At 48.6% G+C, this 8,225-nt stretch overlaps 1 pseudogene; it reads left to right on the top strand.

The window, feature by feature from the left end:
- Window positions 1-1,139: 1,139 nt before the first annotated feature.
- LOC115092467 lies at window positions 1,140-3,808 on the top strand (annotated as a pseudogene).
- The last annotated feature ends 4,417 nt before the right edge of the window (window positions 3,809-8,225 follow it).

The following is an 8,225-nucleotide window of genomic DNA, read 5'->3' as shown; positions in this document are numbered from 1 at the left end:
GGGACTAACCCGGAGAGCAAGTGGGCGCGAGGAGGGCGCCACGTGCCTGCATTCCAATCCATCATGATTACAATTATTATTCCTCTTCTTCTTAGGAGGAGGAGGATGATGATTTAGCTCTTTATTTACCTTCCGAGGGGAGCAGCATTGCCGGTGACCCCTTCTGGCCCCGCCCACAGTGGTTTATCCTTTTTTTTTTTTTTTTTTTTTTTTTCCCTTTCCCTTCCTTCCCACCTCCTGACGTCACTGGCCCGTGCGCAATGCAAATAATCCCCCAGCCGCCGCCTTCCCATTGGCCGCGGCAAAACTCATTTAATCCCCCGCGCCGGCGCGCGCCGTACGGCTGCTCCGCGCTCTCCCTCTCCGTGCACTTCTCCGCCGCTTTCCCCCTTCTCCGGACCGAGGGGAAAAAAAAAAAAAAAAAAAGGGGAGGAAGTCGCCAGCGCGAACGGCAGCTGCCCCGCCGCCCCTTTACTCTCGCTCGCTGGCTTTAACGCTGCTTGGGTTGCTTTTGGGGAAGGTTGTTCGTTGGTTTTCGTTTGGTTTTTTTTTTGTTTGTTTTTCCTCTCCTCCTCCCAGTTCGGTCTCTCGCACTTCCCACCCCCCCTTGAGAAGAATAGTTGCCGCGGGTATTGTCGTTGCACTTTTTTTTTTTTTTTTCGTTTTGTTTTGTTTTTGGACGGTGGCTGCTTCCCCCCCCCCCCCCCCCCGCCCGCACTGTCTGCCCGCCTTCATTCCCTGGGACCTGCGGCTGCCATCGCCCTTAAGAGCTCTGAAACCAGAAAAAGGAGAGGAGAGAGGACAGCGCCAGACAAAGCCCGGGGGCTGCGCAGCGCGAGCGGAAGGCTCGAGCCGCTGGGGCGCGTGGGGGAGCGAAGCGAGTTGCATCGCATTGCACCTGTTCGAGCAGCCGCCTGAGTCCATCCGCCAAAGAAGCAGGAGAAACTTTTCAGCCGTGCGGCTCGTTTCTACTCATTTATTGCCTTGACTCAATTCCTTTTTTTTTCTCTCATGAACTTATTTTTAAGATAGACTTTTTTTTTTTTTTTTGCAAAACTTTATTCTCTCTTATTTTTAAATTTTTATTTTATTTTTTTTTTTTTATGCTTGGTGTTGGCGGACCCTGCAGAGCTTCTTGAATGTACAGCATGATGATGGAGACGGACTTGCACTCGCCCGGCGGCCAGCCCCCGAGCGGCACGGGCCCCGCCGGGGCCGGGGGCGGCGGCGGCGGCAACAAGAACAACCAGGACCGCGTCAAGCGGCCCATGAACGCCTTCATGGTCTGGTCCCGCGGGCAGCGCCGCAAGATGGCCCAGGAGAACCCCAAGATGCACAACTCGGAGATCAGCAAGCGGCTGGGCGCCGATGGAAGGTGATGTCGGAGGCCGAGAAGCGGCCCTTCATCGACGAGGCCAAGCGCCTGCGGGCGCTGCACATGAAGGAGCACCCGGATTACAAGTACCGGCCCCGGCGCAAGACCAAGACCCTGCTCAAGAAGGACAAGTACTCGCTGGCCGGCGGGCTGCTGGCGGCCGGCGGGGGCCCGGCGGCCTGGGGGTGGGTGAGCCCGGCCGGGTGGGCCAGCGCCTGGAGAGCCCCGGCGCGCGGTGGCGGCGGCGGCCGCCTACGCGCACATGAACGGCTGGGCCAACGGCGCCTACCCGGGCTCGGTGGCGGCGGCGGCCGCGGCCATGATGCAGGAGGCGCAGCTCGCCTACAGCCAGCACCCGGGCGCCGGCGCGCACCACCCGCACCACCACCACCCGCACCACCCGCACCACCACCACCCGCACCACCCGCACAACCCGCAGCCCATGCACCGCTACGACATGAGCGCCCTGCAGTACAGCCGCTGGCCGGCTCGCAGGGCTACATGGGCGCCTCGCCCTCCGGCTACGGCGCGCTCGCCTACAGCGGCGGGGGGCCGGCGGCGGCGGCGGGCCCGGCGGCGCCCGGGGCCGGCCCGGGGGGGCCCCAGCAGGCGCCGGCGCCGTCCCCGCACCAGAGCGGCGGCGGCGGCCGCCTCCGCCGGCGCGCTGGGCGCGCTGGGCGCGCTGGTGAAGTCGGAGCCCAGCGTGAGCCCGCCCGTCGCCGCGCACGCGGGGCCCCTGCCCGGGGGACCTGCGCGAGATGATCAGCATGTACTTGCCGGGCGGGGAAGGAGGGGACCCGGCGGCGGCGGCGGCGGCCAGCAGACTGCACTCCCTGCCCCAGCACTACCAGAGCGCGGGCACGGGGGTGAACGGGACGGTGCCCCTTACCACATCTGACCCTTCCCCCCCCCCCCCCCGCGGCGGCACACGAGCAAGACCAGAGCGGGGCCCCACCTCCCCCCCCTCCCGGCCTGGCCCACTTCTCGGACTCCTTTGGTTTTGTACAGAAATGTTTTCATGCTTTTGTTATAAAAACAAAAAAATCAAAAAAAACAAAGGAAAAAGGTAACCAGTGCTCTATTTGCCTCTGTAGAAGGTTTCCCAGGACTAGTTATGCAACTAGTTTTCCTTTTCAACTGGACTGCGCTGTTTTATTGAGACTTTTTGTACAGTATTTATCATTCGCTGAGGCGTATTAGCGTTTTATTTGCTAAGGAAACTAAATACATAGGCGATGCCAACTTTTATACCGCTGAGACGTTACTTTTCACATTTGGATTGCTTCTTTAGGTTGTTTGTTTTGTTTTTTGTTTGTTTTATTTGTTTTGTTTTTTTTTTATTGCCCGATTGATGAAAAGTGGAGAACAGTTCTCATTTGTTACAGATGTAAAGCGCAAATCCACACTACACTGAAAAGTTTTGTAGATATGGTCGATTTCGTTTAACTTATTTTTTTCCCTTCGGACTGCAAAAGTACTTTGGATTTTGAAAACAAAAAAAAAACAACCAAAAACTGTAGCTGAATTTTTCTTCATTTTTCTTGATTTGTATTATTTCTTGTAAATTCATTGTGAGATAATTTTTATTTTAGGCGTTTCGAGAGAATTCAGAATGTGTACATAAATTACTAAATCCCTTCTGGTAAAAAAAAACAAAAAATTCTAAGGATGCGTTGAATTTTGAGTTAAATAAATTTGAAGTGAAAAAGTCACTTGTTTTTATTTATTTTTTTCTCATTAAAACTGACATGTACTCCAGTGCCCAGAATATACATCAATTAGGACTCCGTTTAAAAAAAACAAAAATGATATGCGCTAGGTAAATGAAGATTTAGGACTCCTGTTCCTTGCGCCCGGCGCAATAGGAATAAAGTAGAAAAAAAAAAGAGAGTATGTAATAGAGAACAGATTATTTGTACATCAATCAGAATATGTTGAGGACGCTGCAATAAAACATTTCCTGTACTTTTGGCTATTAAGGAAAGGATTGAGGAAGTGTAAATGTGAGCTCATTGCTTTAGATTCAAAACTTTAAGAAGTTGCAATATGTTTGAGGATGATCCCAGAATGGTATTTGTGTGAAAGCTAAGATTTAACTGAGCTGCAGGGTAACAAAAGCAGGGGGATTGTGCGCTGCCAACTCTTGCAGCGCGCCGGTAACCCGGGAAAAGAAGAAAAGGCAGCAGCTTTTCACCCACCCACCCACTCCTTTTAGAAAGTGCAAGATAAAATGAGATTGCCCAAAGGATTTGTAAAAAAAAAAAAATATATACTTTGTGTGTTGTCGTTGTTCAATGCATAGGGCGCCCAAATGAAACAACCAAACAAAATCCTCAAAATAAGCTGCAGAGAGCCCAGATGAGAAAGGTAGGAAGCCGCCTGGAAAGACGTAAAAGCAAAGGCTTCCGAGAACTGATCTTAAAAACCGTTTGATTGTGAAATAGTTTTGTGCTCATAACTGAATTCCGATATTACGCCTAATGGTTAAAACCTCGCCATTTGTTTTCTCTAGGCTAGATTTTCAAGGGGGGGGGGCAGGGAGAGGCGAGGGTCTGGCATTTAGTTTTCTGTAAATTTCTATTATTTTTCCCAAGTGACCGGACATAAAATATCTCATTATATAGTTACATCTTTAAAAATACTTTTGGAAGACTTTTAGGGTTTTCTGGGTAGTTTAAAGTCAATAAAAGTTTGCAAAATTTTTATTCAAAACGTCATTTTTCTTTTTAACCAGAGAAAATAACTTTTTAACTACAGCTTCTTTCTGTAAAACGCTATTTTCCTTATTTTTTCCCCTACAGTTTAGTCTATATTGTAAATAATATATAATATTTAAATCCCAATTGTATCAGTACCATATAGTGCAACATCAATTTGGCTGTTCAATATGGTATAGAAGAATGTCCTTTAAAATGTGTTATTGAAACAGTACTAGAAAGATGGAGAAATCATACCTGTTGATATGTGAAAATGTCAAGCAAGCATGCTAAATTATCTATCTATTTATATACATATATGTACACAAAAATATAAATTGACAACTGATTCACACACACATATATACACAAACAAAATATATATACAATCGTTTTATGATTTTTCGATATATTAAGTTATTAAAACCGTATAAAAGCTTCAGCATTTAAATATGCACTTGATATATTTAATATTTAAAAAAAAGATGATAAAACAAGGCAATCTTTTATGGGAATAATAGGAGAAAAGTAAATGTTCGTGTCTCTACATATAAACACATTTTCTATGCAAGATTTCATATTTTTTTTTTTATTGTAGAAGTCTGCTTGCCTAATGTATCGGGATAGCTGTGCAAACCTTTGAATAAAATGAATCTTTGTTAATTTATTGCTACAATTTATTATATTTTAAAAACAACATCTCTATAGTTTTATTTTTTTTCATGATAGTGTTTGTCGGCATATGAAATATATGCTGGTATAGTTAGCAATAATTGAAATACTGGGCACTAAATGCATTTATTTATTTATTTTTTTTGCAAACGAAATAATTTATCACGGTCTCGCTCTTCTTTGAAAGAACAATCCGGCACGGATACAAATTAAATCAATTTACGGATAATCTTTCATCTAGAAACCGAAATCCATTTAACACGTATCTGCCGCTTTATTCGGGGGGGTATGTCACGTCGTTTACAAAAAATGGTGCTGAAAAGATGCCTTTTTCTGGCAATGGCTGGATTTGTTCCCCGAACATGTGCGTGGGAAGCTCTGGCAATCTCTCGCTGGAGATGCGGGGTTTCAGGACCCCCCTCTCCCCCTCCCCAGTCTCTTGTGGTTCGCATCTTTATTTCTCGCCTCCTGAGCCTGCCCGGGGGGGGGCACTTCAGAATCTTTTTTTTTTTTTTGTCTTATTCCCCACTGCAGGGCTTCTCTATAGCGCGCTGGAATCCGCTTCAGAGCCCGCCGGGGCCGTAAAGCGCGTTAACCTCTGGAGCCATCTGCGGAAGCCCGGACCCTAAGCTTGTGTGCAGGGCTGACATTTTCCTCTGGCGTTTTCATTTTTATTTTTATTTTTTCTGAGGCTTCCAGAGGGTGCAAACCGCGTCTCTCTCCCCATCGCCAGGGAAATAATAGACCCAGTAACAATGTATGCACGGTTTCCAAATCCTTCTTCCCTCCCTGCATTCGAGTATGCAGCAGAGGGCATCACTTTACTTTCCTCTCCTCCCTTCTCCCCCTCCTTCTCTCCCGCCAGGCCCGCGCCTTCCCGCAATCCCTTCCCCACCACCACCCTTTGCCCAGATCCCATTGTTGTCCTCGGAAATAGCAGGGAAGCAGCTGAGATGGACGAACTTACATTTTGTTTCTGTGAAACAAGTCAAAAGCAAATGCAGCTTTAAGTTTGAAACCATTTCGCAGTTTGTTTTGTTTTGGTTTTTTTTTCTGTCTAGCATGAAAACCATGCCAGGGTTTTAAGCGATGCCAGGAACTCTCAGCTCCCATGCAGAGGGAGCTTGATTATTTTTTTTTTTTGCAGAGTGGATTATTTCTTTCTTTTTTTGGGTCGATCTTAGTTTACTGTTTTGCAGCCTCAGGATGCAGAGAGTACGTAATCCGTTTCTCCATTTTAAAACTGGAGAATAAGCGGCTAAATAAACGTTATCTGTTAGGATAGTTTGGACATTTGGTTTTCTGGTCAGGGTTTTGTTTTTTTTTTTGTTTTTTAGGGTAGGCTATAAAGGACAGAAACGAAAATAATTCGAATCCACGCGTGGAAACTTTGCTCCGATTGGGTGCCGCACAAATTATTCGGTTTCGCTTCCTTGATTGCGGCGAACGCCACGCAAGACGGTGTCGGCTCGCCAAGAAAGCAACAGAAACGTAGGCCGCGGATCGGTATTTTGGTTTGGAGTTTTCTTTTTTTTCTAAGTGGCGGGCATTCTGGGGTTAGGAAGCAAACTGCTTGCTTCCCGGGAACCTTTTTTTTTTTTTTCAAACGAAAAACCGAATCTGCTCCGCTTATCCACCCACGGGTGCGAGGAAAGAAAGGCCCTTTCTTCAATTATTTCACGTGCTCGGTTTCCTCGGGGGGAGGTTTTGCTTAGAGGCTGTGCAGTTCATCAGGGGGGGGGGCAGTTCTGCCTATATTCCGCTATTAACGCATTCATTACAGGGGGAAACGAGGCAGGTCGGGGGGGGGATTCGTGTTTGTGTAAGAAAATCCCCCCCGTGGGGTGGCAGGGAGGCATTTGGGTTACATTGAACGTCACTCGGCCTCGCTTATTTACGGGGAGGGTGGTTGAACGGCCCCCCCCCCCCTCTATCCGCCCCCAGCCCAGAAATCAGGGTCGGGGGAGGGAAGGGGGAGGGGGTTCCGAAAACTCACTGCGAGTTCCTCTTTCCAAACTGTGGGCAGTTTTTAGGTAACGGAGCCTATGCTATGTGTCAGCAGGGATTAAGATGAATGCGGCCGAGTAAGGGGGGAGGGGTTTTTTTTGTGTTTAGAGAGGGCAGGATTAGTGAACAAAAGTCCTGACCTTAGGGTCAGCTGCAAGTCAAACCTTTTTTTTTTTTTGCAAACTCGCAGCAGAGCCGTGACGTCACTGACCCCCCCCCCCCCCCACTTTGCCAGAAGTGAAAGTGGAGGGGGGGGGGGGGGGGAGGGGAAGAGCTGACGGTGACACTGCCTTCCTAAAAGGCTCAAAAGAAGGTGGGTGGGGGGGGAAGGGGGGATGGGGGAGGGGCCGTATTGTAGCTTCTGGTGGGTGGAAGGAAGGAAGCAAAGGGGAACAATGGGGGGGGGGGGAGGGGGGGGAGAGGGGAGATAGAAATGCATTTTTTTTGGGGGGCCGTCCACCATCATAAGTAAGCTTGGCTTCCAGTGACTGTGCCAGAAAGACAGGACAAGAGCATGGAGAAGGGAGGGTAACATAACAACCCCCCCCCCCCCCCGCCCCCCACTGATGCTCAGAGACCCAGGCCTTGATGGGAAGGCAGAAAGCACCGAAGGAGCAGGGTCCGCCGCCCGAAGCTGCAGCCTGAACAGCGATTTCACGATCCCCCCCCCCCCCCCCCCACCAATTCACCTTACCGGGGCCTGAGGGAGACATTCACCAGCGATTCTTCAGCAGTCAGTGCCTCGGACATCCTTAGAGAGTCCTGCTCCTCCTATTATGTGGCTAACGCTGCTTTTATTTTATTTTATTATAATATATATTTTTTTTTAGGAAAATAGGTAAAGCAGGAGCAGTTGTTTCCCCAGAGCAGCAGCTTTCCCCACTTCCTCTGATCTACGACTTTGAGATGAGCTGCAGGGCTAACATCGTCCAATTAACCTGAGAAGGCACTAGACGTAGACTTCTGGGGGTGATTTTTTGCTCCGAGCTATCTCTCTCTTTTTTTTTTTTTTTCCTTGATGGCGATGAAAAACTGAAAGGAAGCAGCGATGTGGAGGATAAACTGCTTTGCCTGGATCTGCTGACTTTCCACTCCTACATTGTGAGAGAAAGTCAGAAGCTACACGTGCTCCTGTTTACACTCGGGATGCTACGTGGAGAGCTCTGGAATAAAGTTTTAGTAGTGAAATTCACTGAAAACTGGACCCCCTCCCCCCCCCACCCCCGGGACCCGCTCTTATGTCCCATAGGTCATTCTTTCCTGGGTATAAATTAGGAAAAGGACGCGTCCCAGATGCAGCGAGTGCTGCTTCCATCGAGAAGAATAAGGACACGTGGGAGGAGAAGGACCAGGGAAAAGCTGGAGCTGAGGAGAGAGGAAAGAGGAAGAGGAAGTGAGCTCAGAAGAAGGACAGGAATGTAATCCTAATATACAGCTAATGGAGGCAGAAGTGACCTTCCCCCCCAAAAAAAAAA

This window comes from Rhinatrema bivittatum, chromosome 5 (assembly GCF_901001135.1).
Source record: "Rhinatrema bivittatum chromosome 5, aRhiBiv1.1, whole genome shotgun sequence".
Classification (NCBI taxonomy): domain Eukaryota; kingdom Metazoa; phylum Chordata; class Amphibia; order Gymnophiona; family Rhinatrematidae; genus Rhinatrema; species Rhinatrema bivittatum.
Note: the sequence above shows the minus strand (reverse complement) of the source record. Positions and strands in the feature narration are given on the sequence as shown.